Genomic DNA, 17,919 nt, shown 5'->3' with positions numbered 1-17,919 from the left:
ACATTGCAAAGGACTCTGCATGAAAATGGTCTGAAAGGAAGAAGACCAAGAAGGACTCCGTTGCACACCGAAAAACACCTTGCAGCACGTCTAAAGTTTGCTAGGACCCATGTGAATTCTCTAGAGTCCGTTTTCTCAAGTATTTTGTGGACTGACGAAACAAAAATTGAATTGTTTGGCCATATGGATGCTTCTTACGTTTGGAGGAAGAAAGGAGAAGCTTACAACCCAAAGAACACCATACCCACGGTGAAACATGGTGGTGGTAGCCTAATGTTTTGGGGCTCCTTTTCGGCTAGTGATCCAGGTAGTTTGGTCAAGATAGATGGAACCATGAAGAAGGAGCAATATTTGGAGATACTCCAGAAAAACATTAGACAGGATGCGGAGAAGCTCCATTTAGGACCAAACTGGGTCCTTCAACAGGATAATGATCCAAAACATACTGCAAAAATAGTCAAGAAATGGTTTGAGGATAATCAAATTAATGTTTTGGAATGGCCTAGCCAGAGTCCTGACCTGAACCCTATCGAAAACCTCTGGCACATAATGAAAACTGACGTTAAAAAGCGGAAACCTAGAAATTTGAGGGATTTGGAGAACTACTGCATTGAAGAATGGTCAAAAATCAGTGTTGATGCTTGTAAAAACCTTGTTGATAAATATCCAAAACGGTTACAGGCAGTTATTAAGAATAAAAGGCATGCTATTGACTTTTAGTAAGAGAGGTATGAATAATTTTGAACTAGTGCCATTATTGTTTTTCTTTGTATAATGTTTCAAACTTGTTTAATTTATTTATTTGTTGAGTTTAAATTAAATGCTTATGCTTGATTTATTGTTTGAAATCCCTTTAATATTGTCTACCTTCTGGTTTGAGCAATATTCTTATAGAAATCTCAAAGATCCGAGGGGTATGAATAATATCGGGCACAAGTGTGTATATATATATATATATATATATATATATATATATATATATATATATATATATATATATATATATTTCTTCTGGTTTTGGGGGAATTTGTCTTTATTCTCATTGGCCAAAAATAATTATTGGTATAATGTGTGCAAAAAGAAGCCTTTTTATAAATATAAAAATAAATACTTTTCAAATATATATAAATATACAAATAGAATACTTTTCAAATACATATAAACATATGCACAAAAATTCACAAATATACATTTTTTTGTTTTGTTATATCAAATGTTTGCCAAAAAAAGATACAGAAAAATAACTATTTGACAAATAGGAAGTTTACAAAAAGGCTTTTACAAGTGACTTTTTTTTGTAACAAAAACTGGAAACATTATGTTAGGTATTAGTTGGTTAATTTGGTTAGTATGGTAGAAATGGTCGCAGTTTAACGTCGTGCCCGGGACAATTTATGATTTTTTTTGGTGTGATTTTGACTGTTCATGCTTCTCCTTTTGGATTTCTGGAAAGAGATTTATTCATAATTAGATTCCAAAAAGTTCGGTTATAAAATGTCTTAATTTTATTCTTTTTATAGGTTTAGTGAAAATGTCGGCTATATTACTTTCAGACGTCAAATAAGTAAGAGTAATAGATTTTTTCCTTATTTCATCCCTTATAAAATGATATCTGATATCAATATGCTTCGACCTTTGATGAATCATAGAATTATTTGCTAATAAGATACTGCTCTGATTATTACAATGAATTACTATAGTTTTTTTTTTTTACTTAGATCTGGTTTTAACTGAAATTTATGGGTTTGTCTTTCTGAGTTATAACAGTTGTAAAGGTTTTAAAATCGGCTAGAAGTCCCTTGAGGGTCATTGATATCAACAAGCTATCGCTTATCATTTCACCTGAGAGTTTTAAAGCATTGGCGGTTGTTTCTGCCCTTATAACGTAGTCGGTAATCGTTTCATCCTCGCTACGTTTCAGAGACGTTAGTTCTGTATATAGGGATATCATTTTCGGTTTCTCTTTTGATAAATAATGTCCTCTTAATATGTTCAATGCTTTCCTTCCATCATCCAATGCGTCTCTTATAATCAGAGACAGACTTCTATCGTCTAAACATTGAATCAGTTCTGCGAAAAGTCGCGTTCTTTTCGAGAAATTCGGGGTCGTTTGGATTCTCTGTTGGAGATTGTGTCACTTTATGTAGTTTCCAAATCCTTAGATATCACAGAAATTTTATCTGCCACAATTCGAATTTAGATTCCGATCCGTCAAAGAAAAGATGGCGGCGTAGTTCAGACCAGTAACCAAGATGGCGGCCAAGAATCAGATGCGGTCAGTGGCGTAGTTAACCTGTTAAGTTCTTAGATATTGTGTTGAACAAAGATGGCGGCGTAGTTCAGATCAGTAACCCAGATGGCGGCCAAGAATCAAATGCGGTCTGTGGCGTAGTTAACGGCGAACTGATTGAATCCAAAATTCGACAATTTTTATAATAATTTTAAAAAGTTTTCATTGGTTGTTTAGCACAGCCGTTGGTTATAAAAACGATTGGCGAATCCATTCGTCTCATACCCCCATCAGTCCTCTGATGGAGAAGGTCTCTTAGCGGCTTCGGTTACAGGGAGACAGGGTAGTAGTACTCGTCAAGGATTCGTCACTTGACACTCAGCCTAACAGGTGAGCGGCCGGGAACCGGGCCAGCACCTGTTGGACTGAGGTAGGCCGCCTGGGTAATACCTAGGAGGTCCACCCTCCCAGGCCTTGCCACTGGGCTTTCCAGTGGAGTAAGTTCATTGCTTACTGTCTGAGACGCCCCTACCGGGGAATGCCGACGGGGTTACTCAGGAAGTTTTTACACTTGCAGAAGTGCCCCTCCTTAAGGGGAGAATGCTGGATCCCCACTTTCCGGCCTTGTGCCACATTTTGGCGAGGTGGGCGGAAAATAAATAACTACCCCCATCAGGAGTCAAAAACATTTTACATATATATATTTATATATATAATTTCCGCGCGTTAGAACGTTTTTATCAGAGTTTCTATAGTAACACACATGAATCACTTATAGTTAATTAATCTATCTTTCACTTTGCATGTGCAACGATTTATATCTTTAGACATTTTTTGGTAAATTACAACTCAGAACTAATTGTAATCTTTTATTTACAAATATTTGAACGTAGTGATAAGGAAAAATAAACCCTGTTTAATATCGCGAAGTGATTAAGATGTATTTCAAAGAATGCAAACTAAAGGAAACTTTTGATTAAATGAAGGAAGCATTTGTTAACGATGCATACGACTTTGTAAAACGCTGGCATCGTGAATTCAAACTTCGCCAGAAAACTGGAAATCAACTTTTAGACTTAGTCGTTTCCTTTCTGCCACTAACCAGCCATCTGTTAGTGATGTTAAAGTTTTCAATTTTCAAAGATCAACGCGTGATTATTCAATTACACGAGTCTATTGTGCTTCGCTTTTGAGAAAATGAAGAGAAGCTATGAAAATCAAGAAGCAGGCTAGATCCGCAAAATTATTTTTCCTATAAGACAACGTTTCAATCCACAATGCGCATGCGCATGTCGCCAGATAAGAAACACGAGCGTGTCACTATGAAATCAACTTCACCTCTGCCCGACCCTGATCATGCAAATTTTTGACGTTCACGTCTCCCGAGCTAACGCATTGTGTTTGAAAGGAAAGCGTTTCCTAGATAAGGCAGCCTTGATTTCCGAACTCACGTCGCGGGTGGGGAACCAACTCGGGCTGTTTTATAAAAACGGCCTACAGAGCTGCATTAAACGAGATAAATGCGTAACTCTGGGTGGTTCTATTCCGATGTAAAACTAATAACTTGGGCATTACTCATTGAACGCTCCATATATATATATATATATATATATATATATATATATATATATATACCCATTTGATTACAAAAATATATGCTTATAATGTATGCATGCTCAATAAATGTTTTCAGATCGACACAATTAAGTTCAATAAAAATGAATATATATATATATATATATATATATATATATATATATATATATATATATATATATATATATATATATACTAGCAAAAGCACCCGTCTTTTACTGAGTTCAAAAACAGCCCACAGAAAATGGATTCTGATTTCTGAAAGTATGATAGGTTATGAAAATGAAGGGTTGTAAAGAGATAGCTTCGAATTTGTGGGTATCAAAACCAAAGGAAAATATGATGAAAGTAAAAATAAAATAGATAAACCCCATAATTTATTATACCATACCTGTTCACACTGAAATACTTATCACAATATTCTGTGAATTTATATTAAAAAAACTTTGTTAAACTTTGTGACATATTTCCATTTTATGGAGGTCAGACGCGAACGAACACCCCATAATTTATTATACCATATTTCTTCAAACTGAAACATAATTATCAAAGTATACTTACGCAGATAGATATGAAAAGTCTTTATCAAAGTTTGTGACTATTTCCATTATATGGAGGCCAGGCGCGAACGCTGACCCCACAATTTTATTATACCATCCCTATTTAAGTTAACACATACTTATCAAAGTATTCTTATGTACATCTATATCGAAAACATATGTAAACGTTTTTTTTTTTTAATTAGAAACTTTGTTATTTCCATACTTTGTGGACCAGGCGCGTACGCAGACCCCACAATTTTAATGAATCATTATGCCAGATCAAACGTATTCATCCCTGTGTCTCGATACATCTTCTATCATTATATGTGATCAGTTTTCTATAATAGTCAACCATATAGAAGCCTATTCGTGACTAGCCACGCACACAGATGTTCACCTTTATATATATATATATATATATATATATATATATATATATATATATATATATATATATATATATATATATATATATATATATATATATAGCACGTAGTGGTGGAAATTGGATACAATCTGATTATTTGAGAAGCAGTTCAGCAATACCTTATTTACATGATGTTTTGAAAGTGTAAATTCATTTTTATTGAACTTAATTGTGTCAATATGAAAAAATTAATTGAACATACATACATTATAAGCATATATTTTTTATAATCAAATGGCTATATGTGTGTGTGTGTATATATATATATATATATATATATATATACATATATATATAGTAAGTTATAAAATACGTATGGCGATTAAGCTACACTGAATATTCCGCCTTTCATCCACTCTAGGGCTCTTCAGGCTTATGCGCGAATTTTGTGGTTGTCTGTCGTTTTTATATACGCACCTTCTATTGAGATTTTAGTTAGGCAATCAGCTTTCTAGTATCCACCGCGCCCTTCCTATCAGCCAATCAACATGCACTTATCGGACAAAGGCCTATTTGACCTCTGGTTGACCTGTTCCTTTGTGTGTGCTCTATTTTTAAAAGGTCATTTTCAAAGATTATCAAATGGTCTACTGTTTTCGCATTTGTAAGGGTTTTAAAACCATAGGATTTCTTTTTTGTTTACGTTTTCATTTTTAAGGAAGAAATTTTCTCGCCATCACATTCGGCGTATTAGTTCATCTGTTTTTTGAATTAATTTAATAATATAGCTATGCTTGCTAGGTGTGGGGATGTTTTTTTAGCGATGTTTCGAAATTAAATCTTTCCATATCTATTAATGTGGTGAAAAAAATTCTTTTGAGAGTGCTCAACTGTTTCAGGAGCTAAGTACAACTAATTCATTTACTCACATATAATTAATATACGAAAGTATAAAGTTATGCGTAAACTTTACGTATTTACTTCAAAAGTGCTCAATACGTAGGTAGAGCTTATATATATATATATATATATATATATATATATATATATATATATATGGAGCGTTCAATAAGTAATGCCTAAGTTATTAGTTTTGCATTGGAATAGAAACCACCCATATATATATATATATATATATATATATATATATATATATATATATATATACTACCTATCTCGGCTTCTTAACGGTGCTTTAACGGGAAATCACATGCGATCACTATACAGCCACATCCAACTATGTCACAGCTGCCAATCCCAACAGCTAGGTCTATTAAAACAAGTATCATGCGAACATAAAAAACAGCAAACATTTACATGATTTCATTACTAGACAGCACGGCCTCAAGAAAATGTTGAACTTCTCATATAATGGTAATTATATGGGCAACACAAGAAAATGATGACTAGTGCTTTATAATGAGAAATAACGTGCGATCACTAGACAGCCACATCCAACTATGTCACAGCTTCCGATCCCAACTATTAAAACAATTATCATTCGAATAAAAAACAATAAATTTTTACATGATTTCATTACTAGACAGCACGGCCTCAAGAAAATGTTGAACTTCCTATATAATGGTAATTATATGGGCAACACAAGAAAATGATGACTAGACATTCTAGAATATTGGCAAATATGTTTGAGAAATAGTAAAAAAAAATCTCATTATAAATGACTGGTTTCTAAAACCGACAATTTGTTTCAACAAGAAATAATTAGACAAAAATTGCTGATTGGCTGTATATGATGAAACACAAAAAAGTGTTATGTTAATGAGAGAATATTATTTAAAGATGAAATCGCAGATTAGTTTTTCCAGCCCTGGTAAATTATCTTCGTGTTAGTTATCACATAATGCCAAAAAAAAAAAAAAAAAAATTAAACAATTAAAACACAAGATACAAATAAACTAATTAGAAGAAACTAGATTTTGTTGACTACAATGTCAATTGGTTACACAAAACTTCCAACCATGAACGTTTTAATAAAGATTTCGTTTTCGTAAATGCCATAATGTGCGTCTCGATTTTCGTAATCGGTACTCTTAACATGAGTTAGAACAGATACGTTTAGGACATTGCTAAGACCGCTGCAAAGAAGTTGGGCTCTCTCTACCATACTAGAATGTTACTTAAGCCTCAGAGTGTTCTGTACCACTACAAGGCCACCATTCGCCCATGTATGGAGTATTGATGTCACATCTATGTTGGTGCTTCTCTACTAGTCTCTCCTTCTTAGACAGGGTTAAAAAAAGAGTCGCCAACCTAATAAAACCCGGACTATCAGCTAGGCTTCAACGACTATCCCATCGACGAAATGTCGCACCCCTCTACCTGTGTTGCATAGGGGACCATATTAGAGAGAGAGAGAGAGAGAGAGAGAGAGAGAGAGAGAGAGAGAGACGGATGGAGACATGTATATAACAGAGACGGCGGACATGTATATTGATGAGGGCGAGAAGAGAGACATTTATACATTTTACAATTCTTTAGATGTTTCTTCTTTTACCACAGATATGTAGAGAGGAGGGTTATCAGTTCTTATGACACAGGAGGGAACTGTCATTACTTATGAGAGAGGGAGACACATTTCGTAGATGGTTTATACACAAAGTGCATTATAACGATGAGTGGACACAATGTTCATATAAAGGATGTCTCACATTACCTTTAATTGTTAAAGAATGACACAACACGAAGACGCAGTTACAAAATATGATGTGTTCTTTTATTACATTCGGTCGGTTGCAATTATGTACGTATTTTTTAAATTCTAGCACATTTTAGTCTATTTCTATATAACCACTTAGCTAAGAAAGATCAGCCCCCCCCCCAAAAAAAACTGCTTTAGTCAGCCCTTTTCAACTGACTTCATAATTTTATTATTTATTTATTTTTATATCAGACTTTCTCCGATCTTCCTGGCATTTACTTTTTGGATGTAGGGTATTCCTCCTATGATTCACGTCAGCTGCTTCATCCAGCCATTCTTATGCCGTAAATCGAGGTCTGATTTTACCTCTCTCGAAATCGAAGATTCTTTCGTCCAAAAGTGTCCCGATCGTTTCTTTCGCCTAGTTGTTCTACTAATTATGGCTTTGTTTCATTTTGTAACTATCTTATATTTTTGGGACATACTCAAAGCTCATTTACTTAAATCTTTGTGGTTGGCTTCCAATTCTATGGCTGACTGGGATAGCTCCGTATATTTATATCAGATCAACCTCTGCGTTCCATGTTTAAAAAGGATGTGTCCTCTATAGTATCAGACCTGACGGAATCGTTAATTGTAGGTATAGACCGTTTACTACCCTCGAAAATATTCCAGCAAAAACCTAACAGCTTGCCGTGGTTCTCTCCAGAATGTGCTGCTGCCATTGCGCACAGAAATTACTTTTTCCATTGCTTCCCACGTAATAGATGTACTGAGACTAAAGCCGCTTTAAGGACTGCCAGCAACCACTGTAACAAAGTAATAAAGAACGCAAGAGAGTTGTATGCTCAGTCCGTAAAGTCCAACTTAGCTGACCAGCGGCTTGGTTCCACCAGTTTTGGCAAATAGCAAACAGAATTCTGTGTTCTATCCCAACTCTCATAAATGGACCTGAGGTCATCTCGTCAGCACCAGACAAAGCCAAACTCTTTGCCAAGAACTTTGCAGCTAATTCTACCCTTTGCGACCAAAGCCGCCAACCTCCAATATTTCATCCTGTATCAGAAAACATGCTATATGATATACAAATATATGTACGTGATGTTTCCAAGCTAATCAAACACCTTGATTCCAGTAAAGCAACTGGCCCTGACGGTATTCCAATTATAGTACTCAAAAATCTTCAACCTGAACTAGCGCCCATACTTACAAAACTGTTTAAACGTTGTCTTAAGGAAAATTGCCTCCCATCACTTTGGAAAATTTCATCAGTATGCCCTGTATTTAAGAATTTAGGTGATCGATCATCTCCCTCTCAGTACAGGCCAATAAGTCTCCTTTGCGTCATGAGTAAGTTGCTGGAATCTGTGTTAAATAGAGTAATACTCAACCATCTCAGTAAAAATAACCTTCTTAGTGACACGCAATATGGTTTCCGTTCTGCTAGATCTACAGCAGATGTGCTTACAGTTATATCTCACAGGATTAGTGAATCTCTCGTCGGAGGCTACCTTTCTAGGGCAATTGCTCCTGACATATCAAAGGCCTTTGATAGAGTATGGTATGAAGGTTTACTTTACAAGATCCCCAGTTACTGTATAGCTGAAATGTCTTCTCAATTATTAAATCATTTCTCTCTGATAGGTCCATAAGAGTAGCGGTTGATGGGCAGAAATCAGAAGCTCACATTATTAATGCTAGAGTCCCTCAGTGGTCCATCCTGGGCCCAACTCTTTTCCTGATCTACATTAATGATCTTCCAAATCACATCCTTACATCATTCGTAGACATTTATGCTGATGACACTACTATCTGTGGTAGCACATCAAAGACAGTAAACGACCAAGTTCTCTCTGATTCTCTCTCCTTTGATCTTCAGCAAGTTGGTCAATGGGGAATGAGGTGGCTTGTTACTTTTAATGCATCCAAAACCAAGCTTTTATCTTTACATCATCAACGTTCTGAACCCCATCTGACATCAATTAAAATGAATGGCTCTCGTCTTGGGGAAGCCTAATGGTTTGACAAGCTTCTGGGCTTGACCTTTACTCCTGATACATTTAATACATTAATCTACTCCTGATACATTAAATACATTAAATACATTAAATCCGTTGCCAAGGCCGCTGGAAAAATGGTGGGATCCTTCTATCGATCCAGTAGATATCTCACTGCTGATGCAATTCTCTATCTATATAAGAGCCAGATACGTCCAGAGATGGAGTACTGTTGCCACATCTGGGCAGGAGCTGCTAGAAAGGACTTGTCCTGCCTTGATAGAGTTCAAAATACACTTCTTAACCTCGTAAGGGATGTCCTTTTCTCTTCCCTGCAGCCTCTTTCTCATAGAAGAGATGTTGCGTGTTTGTCTCTGCTTTATCGTTATTTTCATGGCAAAGGCTCGGCTGAGCTCCAATCTATGGTCCCCCCTCGCCAGACTCTTACAAGAAACATCCGTCTTGCAAAAAACACTATCACTAATTCCCCCCACTCTTTATCTGTGTCTAAACCTAAACGTAGATTCCATGAACAAAGCTTCTTTCTTAGGACTGCAAGCCTGTGGAATTGTCTTCCGTTTTCCTGCTTTCCAGCTGACTACAATATGGTTATCTTCAAGTCTAACGTAAACAAGTTTTTGATGAACCGTTCCATATAAGTAAACAAATTTACCGAAATTCCATTATTATCTATTACTATATTGTCCAATTTCTACTGTACACTCTCTACCCCTTATCCTCGAGTGGCCTTATCTACTGTACACTCTCTACCCCTTATCCTCGAGTGGCCTCTTGACCTTTATAAGTGGTGATGCCAATGTAAAAAAATTATTAAGATATACCTGTTCATCACACTGATTCGCTCGGATTTCATTGCTTGGACCCTTGCAACTTGATGAAGAGAACATCACCCTTAACTAAATAACCCCCATCCCTTGCGCCAGAAGTCCTATTTGAGCATTAAATTCTAACTATGGTTAGATTTCTGTGATTTTTCTTTTTTTTCATCAGAGCGTCCAAGATCCAGAAGAAATATCCCGCATTCATGCATCTCTAAAAAATATAAGGTTATATCTTCCTACGTACTTACGGCATATTTTACTTTTCTCTCACCCCATAATTCTATAAGTGATTTGCCTGTGGTACTGACTATCATAGTCCTTTTGGTAGCCTAAGGATTTTTCTTATCCTCCACCGCCTGCATTTTTAATATATTGAGCCAAGACTTATCACTCTGCTTGGAGCCATTACGTGCGGCCTGCTTTTATAAGCATCCGGTTTCGCAGGATCAATTATTTTTTCGAACAGGGCATTTCTAATGCTTATCTGACAGCCTACACATCTTGCGAAAAAAATTTTATGGACATTAAAAACATACAAAAAGAAAATATAAAAAAAACTCCCTTTCGGCTTATCACATCTGAAAAAAACTCTCCAAAATACCCGTTTACGTAATTTTCTATTTTGCCCCTCTCTAAAATTCTAACTTATTTCTAGGCCAATCATCTGTCTCCGTATCATTTGATTTTCCTATGACTTGGTTCTTTCCATTTTAATGGATTTACCTACTTATGACTTTGAGTTTCTGATGGTAAAATACAATAACATTATACATACAAAACATGTAAAAAAATACATTATACATTTAACTTAAAAAAATCTGTTACAACAACAAATTCCAATAAAATCCGTCTAAAGAAATGGTTTTAAAAAAAAACAAATAAATCACACGAAAAGCTGAAAATTTCAACTGTGAACACAAAAATGCCTTTTTCACAAAAGTACATATCTTCTCATAAAAGTATAGGCGACTTTTGAGTTTGATTGAACAACGTATAAACAATTCCGAATTGACACAAATTTTACAAATGACAATAATGACTCAAATTTCTCTGCTTGTGTGTATGTGTGTATTTTTAAAACAAAACAATTCTTTATCAATGAATTACGCCGAATGTCATAGTATTTTGCTGTTTTACGCAAATGTACCTTGTAACATTCGTATTTGTTTTCGTGTGTTTTTGTTTCTTATTTTTTCTTTGCGGCGTATCGACATTTTTCTTGCGAGAGTGTATACATTTTTATTGTGTATGTGCTGTATTTTGTCTCTCTGTGATTATGTGTGTGTGTGTTTTTTTTCTTAATTATTATTATTTTTATTTCGTCTAGCATATTTTTCTTGTTTTTTTCATTGGACCCTTACGTTGTGTTTCGTGGTAAACCAAGATTGTTTTTTTTTATTCTTGCAGAATAAAATGTGGTCACGGTACCAGAACGCAATATATTGCATTGGGGATATTCATATTTATGAGGGGAATACATAGAAGAAAGGAGAACGACATTTATACATTTTGCTGTCTGTGGTTCTTATAACATATATTTAGAGAGGAGAGAGAGGTGGTGATCAGTTTTTTTAACACAGAGAAGAGGACTGTCATTACTTATCATAGAGAGGGGGACACAATGTTCATATAAATTATCTTTAATTGTTAAAGAATGACACAACACGAAGACGCAGTTACAAAATATGATGTGTTCTTTTATTACATTCGGTCAGTTGCAATTATGATGACATCCTGCAATTAAAAAGTTGACTACATGATTAAAACTTTCTAACCCTTCGCTTCTAAAGGGGGACCCTCTTCTGACCAATATCAGCTCTGTCTTCCGTCTGTCTTACTCTTCTTCGACTCTAGCTCCTATATTGAGAATTCCTTTCTGCCATGATGTTATACGCATCTCTAAAACGTGCCGGACCTCGTGGAGAACTCAGGTGGTCTAAAAATACTTTGTTTGGCACGTTTCCAAACCACTTTTGCAGACAATGAATTTTCTCTAACCTATTTTCCGACCTAACTTATTTTTCAGCATATTTAAATTTGATATTGTTCGACTTCTAACTGACCCTACTTTCATTCAGTTTTCACAAAAAAGAATTGAATAATTAAATTTCTTTTCAAACAACATATCTAAACTATTTTATGTGAAAACTCAACAATGCGAAAATTCCATTTCTAACCCTATTTCTGAACCTTGCTTACGAGGTTCGAATCTCGGTCTATCTAATCTCATTTTTACTTATCTAATGCTTTTCTTACTTACAATAATAGTTATAATAGTTTCTACCCTGGGACTGGTAGATTTTTGAATTCACTTCCGGTTTCCTGCTTCCCCGACTGTACTGACATACGGAAGTTCAAGTGTAACGTAAACAGATATCTTACTGCTCGACTCCATGCATCTCTCTTTCGGGCAGTCCGTCGATTTCGATGATGACGCGGAGGTCGGTTAGTGTCCGTGTCGAAGGTGCGACGTGAGTCCGATCAGATCCGAAACCGCGGCCGCAGATGTGATACCTGATGGCAGGGAATCCGGGTAATGGCGACCGTAGTCGCGCTCTCCCTCTTGGGCAGTCCATCGATTTCGACGATGACGCAGTAAGAGCACGACCATCATACTCCAATCGCCTGAATGCAGAGATCACGCTGCGGCTTCCAGTCCATCAAACTTGCCGGTACGCCCTCACTCCATCGCCACAGGACTTTCACTTCTCTCCCAGCCTAGGCAAAGTAGGAATACGCAGCTTGCACAGTACTACTAGCACCCTCTCCGCTGAAAGCAAAAATACAGAGGCACATCCGATGGCTGAGGCAGACCCGAATCGAATTGTACATCACCCTCGTTGACTACGTCGGTACTGCGGTGCTGGTTCATCCGCTGCGCAATCCGTTGGGATTCCTTCCTCATCCGCCAAGAGCATCGTTGAGCAGGCTTGGATTTTTGTGACCCTAAAAAGGGGGGGACTAGTGGGTACTACACCTTGCCCAAGGGTGACCTAGCACTGCAACGACTAAGGGTTAGTGAAATTCTCCCCAAATCCAGGGCCTCGTTGCCGGATGTAGTTTTACGTCATACTCAGGACTACTCCCTACCTAATTTGTAGGGGTACTCCCTACATAGTACCCCTACAAATTATGTCCTAGATAGTAACCCTCTACATTAAAGTGGACTGTGCATTGTTTGGGGTAAAAATACTATAAAACAGTACCACGTCGTGTTCGTCGTCATCTTTTGGCATAAGATTGTTATAGCTTTATTAAGTTGGTTAGTGATGCTGTGTTTTTTAAAAGTATTAAATTCAAAATTAACATAACTAAAAATTTAAATGAAATTTTAACACACACACACGAATATATATATATATATATATATATATATATATATATATATATATATATATATATATATATATATATATAATGGGTTTAGAAATTCCATCAAGAGAAAGATGTATATTTAAATAAGCGGGTGGTCACCAACAATGTGTATTTTTTAACATTATTTTATTATTCTGTGTCTTGGTTTTTCATTGAGAATTATTTTTAGATCATTGTAATAATGTTTTTAAATAATTGAGATCATTTTTTAACGCGTTTCAGGCGTTCTATGAAGAGTCCTCTTCCGAAATTATTTAAAATGCTTATAATATATTCGAAATGTGTTAAGGATGTAAAAATAGCATTTTCGTAGTTCATTTGAAATGTTTCCAAGAGGTGGAAACGTGTAAGTGTCTATTATTCATTGGAATGTTCAATTTTTATTACTGTTTTATTGGGCTGTGGTCACTCCTGTCTTGGGTTTCTCTCTCTCCAGTGTTGTTGGTTTCGAGGTATAGTAGGGTTGGTATTGTTCAGTGTGTTGTATTAGAGATAGGGGTGTTATGTCTGTGTGTGGTTGTATGCGCGCGCATGTGTGTTTTAATGTGTCGGTTCTGATTTATGTGTGGGTGTGGATATGTATATGGATGTGCATGCGAGTGTGCCTTGCATTTCATGTTTTTGTATGTTGATATTAGGCTCTGTTTAGTTCAGGAGTGAATCTTGTTATGAAGTTTTTTTCTTGTGTAAGTAAATAAAAATAATTGTCTGTTTGGAAGATTGGAATTATTTTGAATAATACCAACCCTACTTAACCCTACTTAACCTCGAAACCAACAACACTTGGAAACACCTAGGACCATAGTGTAATATCTGTTCCAACACCTCGCTCCCCCTTCAGTCAGTGGAGGAGAAATCTCTCATGACTGAGACTACTATCATCCCTTCTATCATCCCCCTTCCATACCTATACCCCTCCAACTGGCCCCTCCCCTCTGGGGAACGAGATCTTCCCCACACTAGGAACCGATCCTGGGTCTTTTTTTTAATAGACAATTAATTCACTTCTTGTTTAAAAAATAATTACATTTGCATTCAATGAACGAGTTTTATTTTATTAAGTTTAATAGTTATCAGCAATACAATTATAACAAGAAACATAAGCAAAAACATCTACTAATTCAAAAGTGTAACATCTTTCAACGTTAATCCTATTTCTAATATCATCACTAATATTTTTCAACGTTAATGATATTTATAAAATGCTTACGTATATTTTCAACGTTAATGCTATTTATAATATGCTCACTAATATTTTTCAACATTAATGCTATTTATAATATGCTTACAGATATTTTTAAACGTTAATACTATTCCTAATATGCTCACTAATATTTTTAACCGTTAATGCTATTTATGATATAATCACTTATATTTTTCACGTTAATGCTATTTATAAGATGTTTACAGATATGTTCATCGTTAATGCTATTTATAATATGCCCACTAAAATTTTTCAACTTTAATGTAATTTCTAATATGCTAACTAATATTTTTCAACGTTAATGCTATTTATAATATGCTTACATATATTTTTCAACGTTAATGCTATTTATAATATGGTCACTAATATTTTTCTATGTTAATGCAATTTATAATATGCTTATAAATATTTTTAAACGTTAATGCAATTTATAAGATGCTCACTAATATTTTTCAACGTTAATGCTATTTATAATATGCTTACAGATATTTTTCAACGTTAATACTATTTATAAGATGCTCACTAATATTTTTCACCGTTAATGCAATTTATAATATCCTTACAGATATTTTTCAACGTTAATGCTATTTATAATATGCTCACTAATGTTTTCAACGTTAATGCTATTTATAATATGCTTACAGGTATTTTTAAACGTTAATGCTATTTATAATACGCTCACAAATATTTTTCAACCTTACTGCAATTTCAAAGGTGCTTATTACCATTTTTTGTACGTTAACGCAATTTCTAATATGCTTACGAAAATATTCAACGTTAATTGTATTTTTAATATGCTCACAAATATTTTTCAACGTTAATGCTATTTTTAATGTGCTTACCAATATGTTTCAACCGTAATGCTATTGCTAATATGCTACCTATCATTGACTAATAGTTTAGCTAGTACCAGTATTTTTCTAATATTTTCCTAACAGTAATGCTACGACTAATATCTTACTAATAGTTTGAACCGAAATGATATAATATTGAAGAACATATATATACATCATTACATTTGATTTCGTCTCTGAGTTTTGATTATGAAGAGAATTATACTTAATCAAATGCAATGGCAGAAAATATAACAAAGCCAAATATTCCTGAGATCTCGTTAATATACGTTTGGTTGTTATTTCGGCAAAAACTATCTCTCTTTTATTTACGCCCGCTTGCAAAAATGCTTCAATTTATCATATGCTTTCAAACTAAGAAAGAAAGCTGATCAGATGCGTTTTATTTTAGAATGCAACTTTTCAGTCGATGTAATCTCAGATCTATTCGAGTTGAGCAGTGTACTAGGCAGGTCCCATTTGATTTTATTAGTGAGATACTCAAGTCAATCAGCGAAAGAATTTTACGTTTCTGAATTTCTTAAGTTGGGAATTTATAATTTTTATAATTTGGATGGTTGGTTGTTTTTGTTTTACGGCATATCAACCTTTTTCAGGTTATTTAATGCCGAATCTAGTTATTTTGAGGAACGATTTTTAATGGAGTATATTTGTTTTTTAAGTCGGATTCTATTTAACCCATAGTTGGGACCCTAACAGGAACTACCACTCCGGGTCAGAGTGGACCTGGGAGAAATGGCAATTAAAGGGTGGCTCCACACTCCCCAAGGCCCGCAGGGTGGGGCCTCACCATCAGATATAGTTTTAGGTCATATCCAGGAACTTTATAATTTGGATTCTTCGGATTAATGTTCTCATCTTGAGTTTTTATTTCACAATGTTTCGGCCGATGTAATTTCCGACTTTCTTCATGTGTATCAGGGCGTACTCAGAAACCTTCACGGGATTTTAAACGGACCCCAAAATTTGATTAATTTGGATAACAATCTTTTTGTTCTTTCAGGCATGAAAGGATGGTAGTCTTAAATAATTCACAATTGCATGCTCAGTTTGGCCTTGAAAATTTAACCTTCAACCTCCAAAAAAGTTGCACTTAGAACTAAACGTTTCTTAGCGCGTTATCCACAAAGACTCGTAGGATAACGGATTAAGTAATACCAAACAAAACAAACAAACAAAAAACAGTTCCACGTAAACGTCTTTTGGAGGTTGCCGGTTAAATACCTAGTGCAGACAACACAAAGAATGCAATTGCATATCATTTATGACTTCGACCACGTCAAGGCTAAGGAAACAAGAGCAGTTCTACTCTTTTGATTACTATTTCCATCCAAAGTTTAGTGCACACTCTAGAGTTTGACAGAATTATAAACGAGTTCGACAACATACATTTGACCAAGACCGGAGGTTAAATTGACTGAAACTTTGCTCAAGATGAGAATAGCATTTTGAACAGTTCAAATAATACATTTTGTATCAGTATATATAATATATAATAATACATTTTTGTATTCAGCAAACGAAGATTTTTGCACTCTTTTTACGGCGATGCTTTCGACAACTTTATGTATCTGTCTGATATTTGTATAGAAACAAAATTTAGAAAATCTACTTCAATAATTTAAAAGTGTATTCTAATGGGAAATTTACCGGAGATTTGTTTGCGAATCTCTAATCCCATGCCTAAAACTACATCTTATGTTTTATAACATTTAAAACTATATCTCATGTTTTATAAAATTAAAATCATACGTATAAAATTGTCAGAGGAAGATAATAGAAGTAGTTCGGAATGTCTCCCTACCTTTTATTTACTGAATATCTACGTTTTCTAATCGCTAAGTGACCCATGAGGACAAAAGTTACTTAAAACCTCATACTCTTGATATCTGATTTGAATAAAATGGAAAGCATTATATATATAAGTTAAATCGCCTGTCTGTGTGCGAGTGTTTCTATGTGCGTGTACATTTCGCTATCAAACTACTCTGTCAATTTTAAGTCTACAGACTCGAGATTTGACATAAAGGGTATTAAGATTTGGGAAAATCTTGTTAATCGGTTTTCGACCAGAAATTTGGCTGTTAAGAGGTCAAGGTTCAACGATTTCACCATTGAAATGTTTACCAAACTTCTCCGTCAATTTTGGGTCTAAACACTTTTAATTTTTAGATGTAGGTTACTTGGACATGGATCCAACTTTTTAAGTTGATTTGAGCCCCAAACAATAAATTCTAAAAAGGTAATAATTAG

The sequence above is a fragment of the Euprymna scolopes genome, chromosome 1, assembly GCF_053919585.1.
Source record: "Euprymna scolopes isolate OS-2025 chromosome 1, ASM5391958v1, whole genome shotgun sequence".
Lineage (NCBI taxonomy): Eukaryota > Metazoa > Mollusca > Cephalopoda > Sepiida > Sepiolidae > Euprymna > Euprymna scolopes.
The sequence above is the reverse complement of the archived record's forward strand: the minus strand, read 5'-3'. Positions refer to the sequence as shown.